The sequence below is a fragment of the Eschrichtius robustus genome, chromosome 3 (assembly GCF_028021215.1).
Source record: "Eschrichtius robustus isolate mEscRob2 chromosome 3, mEscRob2.pri, whole genome shotgun sequence".
Classification (NCBI taxonomy): domain Eukaryota; kingdom Metazoa; phylum Chordata; class Mammalia; order Artiodactyla; family Eschrichtiidae; genus Eschrichtius; species Eschrichtius robustus.
The window spans coordinates 133,037,083-133,052,182 of NC_090826.1; the positions used below are offsets into that span (position 1 = coordinate 133,037,083).

The 15,100-nt window shown below is 36.1% G+C and overlaps 1 protein-coding gene and 1 non-coding gene across 4 annotated transcripts in view; both read right to left on the reverse strand.

Moving 5' to 3' along the window:
* The window catches only part of COP1 (COP1 E3 ubiquitin ligase), a 273,507-nt gene that overhangs the window by 35,219 nt on the left and 223,188 nt on the right, over nucleotides 1–15,100 (reverse strand). The gene's annotated exons all lie outside the window — the stretch shown is intronic.
* On the reverse strand, nucleotides 4,366–4,506 carry LOC137763218 (small Cajal body-specific RNA 3). Its single transcript, XR_011073773.1, has one exon. It is a non-coding gene; the product is annotated as a small Cajal body-specific RNA 3 (non-coding RNA).

A 15,100-nucleotide genomic window follows, 5' to 3' on the forward strand; every position in this document is an offset into this window, starting at 1 on the left:
AGTATGGTACTGGCACAAAAACAGAAATATAGATTAATGGATTAGGATAGAAAGCCCAGAGATAAACCCACGTACATATGGTCACCTAATTTGTGACAAAGGAGGCAAGGATATACAATGGAGAAAAAACAGCCTCTTCAATAAGTGGTGCTGGGAAAACTGGACAGCTACACGTAAAAGAATGAAATTAGAACACTCTCTAACACCATACACAAAAATAAACTCAAAATGGATTAAAGAGCTAAAGGTAAGGCCAGACACTATAAAACTCTTAGACGAAAGCATAGGCAGAACACTCTATGACATAAATCACAGCAAGATCATTTTTGATGCACCTCCTAGAGAAATGGAAATAAAAACAAAAATAAACAAATGGGACCTAATGAAACTTAAAGGCTTTTGCACAGCAAAGGAAACCATAAACAAGATGAAAAGACAACCCTCAGAATGGGAGAAAATATTTGCAAATGAAGCAACTGACAGAGCATTAATTTCCAAAATTTACAAGCAGCTCCTGCAGCTCAATATCAAAAAAACAAACAACCCAATCCAAAAATGGGCAGAAGATCTAAATAGACATTTCTCCAAAGAAGATATACAGATTGCCAACAAACAAATGAAAGAATGCTCAACATCACTAATCATTAGAGAAATGCAAATCAAAACTACAATGAAGTATCACCTCACACCAGTCAGAATGGCCATCAACAAGAAATCTACAAACAATAAATGCTGGAGAGGGTGTGGAGCAAAGGGAACCCTCTTGCACTGTTGGTGGGAATGTAAATTGATACAGCCACTATGGAGAACAGTATGGAGGTCCCTTAAAAAACTAAAAACTAAAAATAGAACTACCATACAACCCAGCAACCCCACTACTGGGCATATACCTTGAGAAAACCATAATTCAGAAAGAGTCATGTACCACAATGTTCACTGCAGCACTATTTACAATAGCCAGAACATGGAACAACCTAAGTGTCCATCGACAGATGAATGGATAAGCAAGATGTGGCACATATATACAATGGAATATTACTCAGCCATAAAAAGAAACAAAATTGAGTTATATGTAGGGAGGTGGATGGACCTAGAGTGTGTCATAGAGAGTGAAGTAAGTCAGAAAGAGAAAAACAAATACCGTATGCTAACACATATATATGGAAACTAAAAAAAAAAAAAAAAAGGTTCTGAAGAACCTAGGGGCAGGACAGGAATAAAGATGCAGACGTAGAGAATGGACTTGAGGACACAGGGAGTGGGAAGGGTAAGCTGGGACAAAGTGAGAGAGTGGCATGGACTTATATATACTACCAAATGTAAAATAGATAGCTAGTTGAAGTAGCCGCATAGCACAGGGAGATCAGCTCAGTGCTTTGTGACCACCTAGAGAGGTGAGATAGGGAGGGTGGGAGGGAGACGCAAGAGGGAGGAGATATGGTGATGTATGTATATGTATAGCTGATTCACTTTGTTATAAAGCAGAAACTAACACGCTATTGTAAAGCTATTATACTCCAATAAAGATGTTAAAAAAAAAAACTATCAGAACGAGAAATTAAGAAAACAATTCCATTTACAATTGCATCAAAAAGAATAAAATACTTGGGAATAAATCTAACTAAGGAGGTTTAAAAAAAACAAACAAACCTGTATTTGGAAAACTATAAGACACTGATAAAAGAAACTGAAGATGATACAAACAAATGGAAAAATATACCATGCTCATGGATTAGAGGAATATTGTTAAAATGGCCATACTAACCCAAGGCAATCTACAGATTCAATGCAATTCCTATCAAAATAGCAATGGCATTTTTCACAGAACTAAAACAAAAACTTCTAAAATTTGTATGGAAACACAAAAAACTCCAAAGCAATCTTGAGAAAGAAGAACAAAAGCTAGAGGTATCATGCTCCCTGATTTCAAAGTATGCTAGAAATTTACAGTATGGTCCTGGCATAAAAACAGATACAGATCAGTGGAACAGAATAGCGAGCCCAGAAATAAACCCACACTTATATGGTCAATTATTCTATGACAAAGGAGGGAAGAATATACAATGGGGAAAAGAAAGCCTCTTCAGTAAACAGTGTTGAAAACACTGGACAACTAAATGCAAAAAAATCAAACTGGACAACTTTCTCACACCATACACTCAAAATGGATACAGACTTAAATGTAAGAGCTAAAACCATAAAACTTGTGGAAGAAAACATAGGCAGTATGCTCTTTGACTTCAGTCTTCGCAATATTTTTTTGGATGTGTCTCCTCAGATGAGGGAAAGAAAAGCAAAAGTAAACAAATGGAACTATATCAAACTAAAAAGCTTTTGCATAGTGAAGGAAACTAGCAACAAAACAAAGTGACAGCCTACTGAATGGGAGAAGATGTTTGCAAATTATATATCTGATATGGGTTAATATCCAAAATATACAAAGAACTAACACAACTCAACATTGAAAAATAACAATCTGGTTAAAAAATGAGCAGTACACCCGAACTTACATTTTTCCAAAGACGACATAAAAATGGCAAACAGACACATAAAAAGATATAATCACTAGTCATCAGGAAAATGCAAATAAAAGCCACAGTGACATATCACTTCACACCTGTCAGAACACCTATTATTAAAAAGAGAACAAATAATTGTCGGCAAGGATGTGGAGAAAAGGGAACCTTCCTGCGTCATTGATGGGAATGTAAACTGGTCTAGCCACTATGGAAAACAGTACGGAAAACAGTTCCTCAAAAATATTAACAACTTAACTACCATACGATCCAGCAATTCCACTTCGAAGTATTTTCCTACAGGACACAAAAACATTAATTTGAAAAGATATATGCACCCCCATGTTCACTGCAGCATTATTTACAATAGCAAAGACATGGAAGCAACCTAAGTGCCCATCAATAGATGAATGGATAAAGATGTGGCATGCACACACACACACACACACACACACACAATGGGATATTACTCAGCCATAAAAAAGAATGAAATCTTGCCATTTGCGACAACATGGATAGATCTAGAGGGTAGTATGCTAAATAAAATAAGTCAGATAGAGAAAGACAAATACTGTATGATTTCCCTCATATGTGAAAGGTAAAAAACAAAACAAAGGAACAAACATAACAAAACAGAAACAGATTAGCAGGTACAGAGAACAAACTTGTGGTTGCCAGAGTGGAGGGGGGTTGGAGGATGAGTGAAACAGGTAAGGGAGATTAAGAGGTACAAACTTCCAGTTATAAAATAAATGAGTCATGGGATTGTAATATTCAGCACAGGAATATAATCAATAATATAATAACTTTGTATGTGACAGATGTTAACTAGACTTATCATGGTGATCATTTTGTAATGTATGAAAATATCAAATCACTATGTTGAACACCTGAAACCAATGTAATATTGTAAGTCAATTATACTTCAATAAAAAAAAAATTTAACAACAGGCATAGGCACCAACCTATCATAAAAAATCGTACAGCTATACCATTACATATCTGATTGTCCCTGTTTTTAGTATATCCTTGGCCATAAAAGTGCAGAGCAAAAATAACATAAGTGAGTAAAAAATCATGAAATGGTTTATTAAAATTAAGATCAGAGTAGACTAAGGACTTCTAAAGAGCCTAGAAAAATAAGACTACTTATTCAACAATGGTCTAATGCAATAAACGGTCAGAATCAGAAATTTGGGATTTCAGAACCACCACCAAGGATTCTCACACAATTAGTTATAAATAAACCCAGCAATGGCTTACATACCCTGGTGCTGTATATCACACCTCAGTGCATTAGAAATGCCACGGCAGCTGCTCCCCCTGTTCCCGTACCCCTCCCCACAACTTACTGCAGAACACACACGATGAAAAACTAAGATTTCAAATTTAGTACTACGTTAATACTTGGTAGCAAGCTTTTTCCCGGAAACAGTCATTCCCTTTAATTTGGTTATAGACTTATAAGATTACATAAACTGTATTTTGGAAAAATCACTTTCTTAAAGACAAATCAAGTCTTAGTGATTCATGGAAGCTAACTCTAAATAGCTTCATATCTAAAATATTGACTGACCTTTACTGATAACCCTGGATTAGTTAAGCCAATGTGGTCCCTCAGAAAAATAATATTTCTGTGTTCACTCTACTTCCTGGTTATAGTTTCCTTAATCAAACAAAAAAATAATAATATCTATTTTGTAGAAACGATAATATACCTCAAAAACTAGTTAAGATGGATGCAGAAGTAACCGCACCTGGTAGTCTGTTAATAATGTAGTACACTTAATCAGTAGAGATAGTAAACAAAATGGCAAGGAAAGCAGTACTTGGAGTGCTGGTTTTAAAGGCTGTATGGAGGGGAACGATCAGACTTAGCCAGCTGTCCTAAGCCAGACAGAGACCTCCATGTTAATGTAGGATCACTGCAATTTGTAGACAAAAGGCATTTTTTCATTTGTCCACATGGTTGGTTCCTGCAGGTTCCATTTTTGCTGTGCTTCATTATTAAGAAGCCTTTTGTTATCCAGTCTTTTCTATACCAACCTCCTGTCTGCATCAAATCCTCATTTTAAATACACTTTAATGCATTCAAATAAGCTACAGGAAAAACAAAAACAAAAACCCCCAAAAAACACCATGATTCAGAGAATAGAAAGACTGAAAAGGTACACTTAGCATACAAACTCAAAATGATCCTTATTCAGGAAGAAAAGGTTGTAAAAACCATGTACAAGAGAAAGAAGATTGAGATACACAAGAATATCACATCATTTTCACGACCCTTCCTTCGTTCCAAATCTTTCCTAAGTCTTCTCCCTTCTCACCAAGCAGCCTAATCAACTTAATTTTCCTTGCAATGCCAGACAACTTCCCTCATGTATCAATACCTCTTGACCTCGGAAGCACTCCTGAATAAAGCTTGAGAACAATGTGCTTGCAATGGCATATCTGACAGGGAAAAATGACCCTTTATTGCTGATTAATATAAAGGAGGGTCTCCGAGCATGGAACTATGCATTTCTAAGGGCGCTATTTGCAAAATTCCTCTAGAGTACTCTGGCAAAGCTGTTCCAAGAATTCTGTACTATTTTAGGAATACCATGTAACACAGTAGAAACACCAATTAATTTAAGACAAGGAGAACTGGACCTGCATTTTGGTTCTGCCATAGTACTGTCCAACCCTCTTAGAAACTCAATTTCTTCAACTATAAAACAGATAATCTTAAGTACTTCACAGAATTTTTATGAAGACTCAAAGAAAACACAGTAACTTACCTAACCAAAAAAGATTTGGCATATTTTAGGCACCAAACAAATAAGTGGCAGTTTTTCTTATTAAGACGTTGTAACCTAAATTTCTTTACAATTAAAGGGCAGTTTTCTCAAGTATGACTGTACTACTGTATTATTTTCATCACCAGATTTATGAGCTTATAAAATTGATTAAAAACATAATGTATGCTCTCCAGATTAAGACTTAAATTTTATCTTAACTGTAACTCTTTCCTAGAAAACGAAGTAGCTTTTCTTATAGCAGTTGCTAGTGTTGACATTTTTTGCTCTCAAAGTAGAAGCAAGAAATATAACTAAGGCAACACTAATGAAGTACAACCTTAGAGAAAAATATACTTGAATGACAGCTGGTACAGTACATTCTACAAGTGCATGAGTACCTGTGAGAAACCAGAAACCAAGGAAATGAAATGGTTAAGAGAGGGATAGAAAAGTAGGGGCTGTGTTGGGACAGGATGAGAGGATTTAGATAAATGGGAGAGAGAGGACAAGGCAGTATAGTTATATAAGGAACAATGATGAGCACAGGTTCAGAGGTAAAAATAGGAATAGGATGGGACAGTGAAGAAAATTTTCTAATAGATGTTTTGTGCTTAAAAAAAAAAAAACAGAAATAAGGTTGGACAAGTAGCATTATTCTAGATTCTTGAAAATCTTGAACACAGGCAACAGTTTAGATATGATGCCTAAGATCAAATACACAAGGAAAGAGGAATCATTAAAGAAGCAGAGAGAGGGGCTTCCCTGGTGGCGCAGGGGTTGAGAATCTGCCTGCCAATGCAGGGGACATGGGTTCAAGCCCTGGTCTGGGAAGATTCCACATGCCGCGGAGCAACTAGGCCCGTGAGCCACAATTGCTGAGCCTGTGCGTCTGGAGCCTGTGCTCCGCAACAAGAGAGGCTGCGATAGTGAGAGGCCCGCACACCACGATGAAGAGTGGCCCCCACTTGCTGCAACTAGAGAATGCCCTCGCACAGAAACGAAGACCCAACATAGCCATAAATAAATACATAAAATTTAAAGGAATGATGAGTAATTTAAAAAAAAAAAAAAAAAAAGCAGAGAGAGGAGTAACAATTAAAAATCACGTCTATGATTATACTTATTTTAAAGGCTGACCTCTTAATTCATTACTACTAAATTTAATTCTGAGCTAACCTTTGAATCAGTTCTTCTATCATATTTTTTTCCATAATTGGAATTGGATTTTTTAAAGGCTCATATTTAATAATGAGGGCAAAATATAATTTTTTTTACTAGATAAAGGTATCTGAAGTGAAAAAGATAAAATAATTGACAAGTTCAGGTAATATATTTATCAAATTTTCCCCTAATTTTTAATGAGGGCCAAATATACAAGTTGGAGTTACATGCAAATACTGAATTTGAAAGAAACTTTTCTGGATCAATCAAAGGCAATAGTAATAAGCAATGTTTAACTCTTATCTGAATTCCTCTGTAAAATGATTAAGGACATAAAGGGATTAGAAGTAATCTATGGGAGTGGGGGTAAAAGAAGAAACAGGAATGAGGAGACGAAATGCAAAAATGAATGAAAAGAGACAAATATAGGAGATATTTGAAAAACAGTATTGTTGTTTGATGAATAATTAGAAGAAAAGATAGGTTGATAAAATCTAATTTGTTAAATTCAATAAATATTTACAAAGCAAATATAAAAAGGGGGAAAAAACTCAAAAACTGATATCTTACAGCACTTTACTACATATGAATTCCATGAGTAGTGTGTTAAAAATGGAGGTTCTGGAGCTTCTGGCTTGGTGATACATGGAAGTGATGAGAAGATGGCTTGCACAGAGAGGGCACGGAAGCCCCATGCCTTACACGCCCACCAATACCTTTCCCTATGCATCTTTTCCACTTGGCTGTTCCTGAGTTGTATCCTTTATCATAAATTGATAAACATTTGGTCAAATTAGGCTGATTAAACGTAAGGATGTGCAGCCTTTTGGGAGATAGATCTTTGCCTTTTGGGAGATAAATCTTTGACTTAAAGCTTTGATCAGCTTTAAGATCCTGATTTTCCACAAGCACCAGAAGAATGTTCTAGCCTTTATTTCCGCCACTGAGGAGATCAACAAGAACCCCAGCCTACTACCCAATGCTTCCCTTACGGTTGGTCTTTAGAGCTTCCAAAGTGACCAACTTCCACAGGAACCTTGGAAAGCCTCCTATGTGGCTCTTGGAAGGGTTTGAGATAGTACCTAATTACTTCTGTGAAATGAAGAACAGGTCTGTGGTGGTCACTGTTAGAAACACTTTAAAAACACTTTTCTTCCCCCTTCCCAGATGAAAACACTATTGGATCTCTATAAATTTCCACAAGGCTGATTATGTAGGGAATGAAAATCTGCTTCTTTCATGTAATTCTAGGCTTTTTAATAAAATGAAAGAGAATTATGCATCCCATAAAAAAAACAACAACAAAAAATGGAGCTTCCTGGGTCTCTCCCTCAAACTCTGGCTTAGTAAGTCTGGGGTTTAGAAATTTGCATTTTTAATACATAACCCAGGTAATTAGTAATTCTGAAGTAGATGATCAGTAGACCATACTTTGAAAAACACTGGTATAGATACTGGAAACTGTCTATAAATGTTGAAGTCAAAGAAAGGAGAAATCTGCATCTTTCTACTGTTGGTCAGGGGGCTGGTGAGAGGGAAGTAGAGAGAAAAGATTTACTTGTTTGTCTGTTTGTTTGTTTTAATTTACTGAGTGCCTATTTACCAGATCCCATGCAAGGCCAACATAATACCAAGATAAACAGGACAAGATTTCTTAACCTATGAAAGCTTTTGAGTTCAATGAGAATGATTATACATGTAAAGGTTATTCGTAATACTTTTACAAACCTATATAAATTTATTTGGTTAAAAGATATTATATTCAGTACTGGTATTTGAATTACACAAGTGACTCACAGAAATTTAGAAGCAAAGTTAACTTCCCAAATGGAAATCTATGAGAATTTAAAAGAAATAAAATGGAATGGGAAACAATATTGGGTTGTTACCTATACTAGTGTAGTTTACATACACTAGTAATTGTCTTATTCTTCTCTTTTCTTTCAGTCTCCTATTCCCATATTTTAAACTAGTCCATGAAAGCGTAAAGTACATGAAATCAGCACAACTTCACAGAACACAGTTTTGAACTCTTTGCCTACTTTTTCAAGTGACATTATACCCCCAAAGGGTTCACGTAAATCTGAGGTAAATAGTTTTTTGAATAATGAACATTATTCAAAAAATGTTGACCTTTACTGTATGCAGAGCCACAAGTTCTTGAACATTACACCTTTAAAGATATTTACTGTTCATGAAGTGATGGGTAAAAAAAAGATAAGAGCTGTTCTTATAGGGTAACTCTGTAAGATTTAGAGATAAGGAAAAATACAATGGACTTCTTTATGAATCAGGAGCTCCCTGTCACCAAAAGTGTTCAAAAAGTTTGAAGGATACTCCATTAGAAATACGATATAAATCATTTCAACGATGGGCAAAAGGTACGGCTAGATCAATCAAGTGGCAGCCATCCACTCAAAGAACGCGCCACTACTTCTGTGGCTACAAAACCCAGCACTGTACTTAAAGGGCTTCCAGTCTAATGACATTACAATATGTAACAAAGAGAGGTGCAGGAAAGGGTAACTAGGCACAGTGAGCAGCACAGTCAAAGGCACAAAGGTTAAAAATCCAAAAAAACAAACTAAAAGCTCCATCAGGGGTGTTTGAGGACCTATAAGCAGTTCAGTGTTGCTGAGGTATAAAATAATGTCTATACACGTGGTAGGTGACCATACTGGAGAGGTAGGTGGGGGGCCTGATGAAGGAGGGTGTTGTTAGATGTCACATCAAGAAGCTTAGATTTTATTCTGTAAGCATTGGGACTCCACTGAAGGAGTTTAAGCAGCGCAGGGTAAATGAGCCTGGGACTACTGAGAAGTAACTGCAGGGAATGATGAAAGCCTGAATTAGTGGTGTCAGAGTAGCAGGGGTAGAAATGGATGATAGATTCAAGATATGTTAAAAAGAAAATGAGATCGCATTTGTGCTTAGATCACATACCAAAACTTAAGACTCCAGTTTTTAATGGTTAAAACTTTGTACTTGAATAAATTTGATTTTGAATTTATAAAATGCCAAAGAATAGGACTGTGCTTAATAAAATTAAAAAAAAAATCAATCCAACATTTCCTGTGATAGTAAATCATAGCAATACCCTATATTATTGGAATTTCTACAGCAATTCATAAGTAGAATGCCAAATTGGCATGAATGTGTGTCTTCACAACTGTCAGCTGCATAAAATAAATCTAGCAAATTTTTATAGAAACACCCAATATTTGAGATTAAATAATTAAAAAGTTCCTGCAGAGCCTCCCATCAAGCCTCTTAGACAGCCTCAACCACCAGAGGGCAGACAGCAGAAGCAAGAAAAACTACAATCCTGCAGCCTGTGGACCAAAAACCACAGTTACAGAAAGATAGACAAGATGAAAAGGCAGAGGGCTATGTACCAGATGAAGGAACAAGAAAAAACCCCAGAAAAACAACTAAATGAAGTGGAGATAGGCAACCTTCCAGAAAAAGAATTCAGAATAATGATAGTGAAGATGATCCAGGACCTCGGGATAAGAATGGAGGCAAAGATTGAGAAGATGCAAGAAATGATTAACAAAGACCTAGAAGAATTAAAGAACAAACAAACAGAGATGACCAATACAATAACTGAAATGAAAACTACACTAGAAGGAATCAATAGCAGAATAACTGACGCAGAAGAATGGATAAGTGACCTGGAAGACAGAATGGTGGAATTCACTGCTGCGGAACAGACTAAAGAAAAAAGAATGAAAAGAAATGAAGACAGCCTAAGAGACCTCTGGGACAACACTAAACGCAACAACATTCGCATTATAGGGGTCCCAGAAGGTGAAGAGAGAGAGAAAGGACCAGAGAAAATATCTGAAGAGATTATAGTCGAATTATAGTCGAAAACTTCCCTAACATGGGAGAGGAAATACCCACCCAAGTCCAGGAAGTGCAGAGAGTCCCATACAGGATAAACCCAAGGAGAAACACGCCGAGACACATAGTAATCAAAGTGGCAAAAATTAAAGACAAAGAAAAATTATTGAAAGCAGCAAGGGAAAAACGACAAATAACATACAAGGGAACTCCCATAAGGTTAACAGCTGATTTCTCAGCAGAAACTCTACAAGCCAGAAGGGAGTGGCATGATATACTTAAAGTGATGAAAGGGAAGAACCTACAACCAAGATTACTCTACCCGGCAAGGATCTCATTTAGATTTGATGGAGAAATCAAAAGCTTTAGAGACAAGCAAAAGCTAAGAGAATTCAGCACCACCAAACCAGCTCTACAACAAATGCTAAAGGAACTTCTCTAAGTGGGAAACACAAGAGAAGAAAAGGACCTACAAAAACAAACCCAAAACAATTAAGAAAATGGTCATAGGAACACACATATCGATAATTACCTTAAACGTGAATGGATTAAATGCCCCAACCAAAAGACATAGACTGGCTGAATGGATACAAAAACAAGACCCATATATATGCTGTCTACAAGAGACCCACTTTAGACCTAGGGACACATACAGACTGAAAGTGAGGGGATGGAAAAAGATATTCCATGCAAATGGAAATCAAAAGAAAGGTGGAGTAGCTATACTCATATCAGATAAAATAGACTTTAAAATAAAGAATGTTACAAGAGACAAGGAAGGACACTACATAATGATCAAGGGATCAATCCAAGAAGAAGATATAACAATTATAAATATATATGCACCCAACATAGGAGCACCTCAATACATAAGGCAACTGCTAACAGCTATAAAAGAGGAAATAGACAGTAACACAATCATAGTGGGGGACTTTAACACCTCACTTACACCAATGGACAGATCATCCAAAATGAAAATAAATAAGGAAACAGAAGCTTTAAATGACACAATAGACCAGATAGACTTAATTGATATATATAGGACATTCCATCCAAAAACAGCAGATTACACATTCTTCTCAAGTGCGCACGGAACATTCTCCAGGATAGATCACATCTTGGGTCACAAATCAAGCCTCAGTAAATTTAAGAAAATTGAAATCATATCAAGCATCTTTTCTGACCACAACGCTATGAGATTAGAAATGAATTACAGGGGAAAAAACGTAAAAAAGACAAACACATGGAGGCTAAACAATATGTTACTAAATAACCAAGAGATCACTGAAGAAATCAAAGAGGAAATAAAAAAATACCTAGAGAAAAATGACAATGAAAACACGACGACCCAAAACCTATGGGATGCAGCGAAAGCAGTTCTAAGAGGGAAGTTTATAGCTATACAAGCCTACCTAAAGAAACAAGAAAAATCTCAAGTAAACAATCTAACCTTACACCTAAAGAAACTAGAGAAAGAAGAACAAACAAAACCCAAAGTTAGCAGAAGGAAAGAAATCATAAAGATCGGAGCAGAAATAAATGAAATAGAAACAAAGAAAACAATAGCAAAGATCAATAAAACTAAAAGTTGGTTCTTTGAGAAGATAAACAAAATTGATAAGCCATTAGCCAGACTCATCAAGAAAAAGAGGGAGAGGACTCAAATCAATAAAATCAGAATGAAAAAGGAGAAGTTACAACAGACACTGCAGAAATACAAAGCATCCTAAGAGACTACTACAAGCAACTTTATGCCAATAAAATGGACAACCTGGAAGAAATGGACAAATTTTTAGAAAGGTGTAACCTTCCAAGACTGAACCAGGAAGAAACAGAAAATATGAACAGACCAATCACAAGTAATGAAATTGAAACTGTGATTAAAAATCTTCCAACAAACAAAAGTCCAGGACCAGATGGCTTCACAGGTGAATTCTATCAAACATTTAGAGAAGAGCTAACACCTATCCTTCTCAAACTCTTCCAAAAAACTGCAGAGGAAGGAACACTCCCAAACTCATTCTATGAGGCCACCATCACCCTGATACCAAAACCAGACAAAGACACTACAAAAAAAAAGAAAATTACAGACCAATATCACTGATGAATATAGATGCAAAAATCCTCAACAAAATACTAGCAAACAGAATCCAACAACACATTAAAAGGATCATACACCACGATCAAGTGGGATTTATCCCAGGGATGCAAGGATTCTTCAATATACGCAAATCAATCAATGTGATACACCATATTAACAAATTGAAGAATAAAAACCATATGATCATCTCAATAGATGCAGAAAAAGCTTTCGACAAAATTCAACACCCATTTATGATAAAAACTCTCCAGAAAGTGGGCATAGAGGGAACCTACCTCAACATAATAAAGGCCATATATGACAAACCCACAGCCAACATCATTCTCAATGGTGAAAAACTGAAAGCATTTCCTCTAAGATCAGGAACTGAGACAAGGATGTCCACTCTCACCACTATTATTCAACATAGTTCTGGAAGTCCTAGCCACGGCAATCAGAGAAGAAAAAGAAATAAAAGGAATACAAATTGGAAAAGAAGAAGTAAAACTGTCACTCTTTGCGGATGACATGATACTATACATAGAGAATCCTAAAACTGCCACCAGAAAACTGCTAGAGCTAATTAATGAATATGGTAAAGTTGCAGGATACAAAATTAATGCACAGAAATCTCTTGCATTCCTATACACTAATGATGAAAAATCTGAAAGAGAAATTATGGAAACACTCCCATTTACCATTGCAACAAAAAGAATAAAATACCTAGGAATAAACCTACCTAGGGAGACAAAAGACCTGTATGCAGAAAACTATAAGACACTGATGAAAGAAATTAAAGATGATACCAACAGATGGAGAGATCTACCATGTTCTTGGATTGGAAGAATCAACATTGTGAAAATGACTATACTACCCAAAGCAATCTACAGATTCAACGCAATCCCTATCAAATTACCAATGGCATTTTTTACGGAGCTAGAACAAATCATCTTAAAATTTGTATGGAGACACAAAAGACCCCGAATAGCCAAAGCAGTCTTGAGGGGAAAAAACGGAGCTGGAGGAATCAGACTCCCTGACTTCAGACTATACTACAAAGCTACAGTAATCAAGACAATATGGTACTGGCACAAAAACAGAAACATAGATCAATGGAACAAGATAGAAAGCCCAGAGATAACCCCACGCACCTATGGTCAACTAATCTATGACAAAGGAGGCAAAGATATACAATGGAGAAAAGACAGTCTCCTCAATAAGTGGTGCTGGGAAAACTGGACAGCTACATGTAAAAGAATGAAATTAGAATACTCCCTAACACCATACACAAAAATAAACTCAAAATGGATTCGAGACCTAAATGTAAGACTGGACACTATAAAACTCTTAGAGGAAAACATAGGAAGAACACTCTTTGACATAAATCACAGCAAGATCTTTTTTGATCCACCTCCTAGAGTAATGGAAATAAAAACAAAAATAAACAAATGGGACCTAATGAAACTTCAAAGCTTTTGCACAGCAAAGGAAACCATAAACAAGACGAAAAGACAACCCTCAGAATGGGAGAAAATATTTGCAAACGAATCAACGGACAAAGGATTAATCTCCAAAATATATAAACAGCTCATTCAGCTCAATATTAAAGAAACAAACACCCCAGTCCAAAAATGGGCAGAAGACCTAAATAGACATTTCTCCAAAGAAGACATACAGATGGCCACGAAGCACATGAAAGGATGCTCAACATCACGAATTATTAGAGAAATGCAAATCAAAACTACAATGAGGTATCACCTCACACCAGTTAGAACGGGCATCATCAGAAAATCTACAAACAACACATGCTGGAGAGGGTGTGGAGAAAAGGGAACCCTCTTGCACTGTTGGTGGGAATGTAAATTGATACAGCCACTATGGAGAACAATATGGAGGTTCCTTAAAAAACTAAAAATAGAATTACCACATGACCCAGCAATCCCACTACTGGGCATATACCCAGAGAAAACCGTAATTCAAAAAGACACATGCACCCGAATGTTCATTGCAGCACTATTTACAATAGCCAGGTCATGGAAGCAACCTAAATGCCCATCAACAGACGATTGGATAAAGAAGATGTGGTACATATATACAATGGAATATTACTCAGCCATAAAAAGGAACGAAACTGAGTCATTTGTTGAGAAGTGGATGGATCTAGAGACTGTCAAACAGAGTGAAGTAAGTCAGAAAAAGAAAAACAAATATCGTATATTAATGCATGTATGTGGAACCTAGAAAAATGGTACAGATGAGCTGGTTTGCAGGGCAGAAGTTGAGACACAGATGTAGAGAATGGACATATGGACACCAAGGGGGGAAAACTGCGGTGGGGTGGGGATGGTGGTGTGCTGAATTGGGCGATTGGGATTGACATGTATACACTGATGTGTATAAAATTGATGCCTAATAAGAACCTGCAGTATAAAACAACAAACAAACAAAACAACTAATACTAAACTTTCATTGGGTTATTTGTATGGAAATATGTTAATATAAATGTTTCAGACATTACATGAAATTTCTAAAAATCTTATATTTGTATTTGTATGGAAATATGTATGGAAATATGTTAATATAAATGTTTCAGACATTAAAAAAATAAAAATAAAAATAAAAAAGTTCCTAATGGTTAAGATCAGGTCACATCACAATTTCTGGATAGCCTAAATATTTTCCTCACACTTTTAAAATTCTTGCCTCTGGCTAAATTT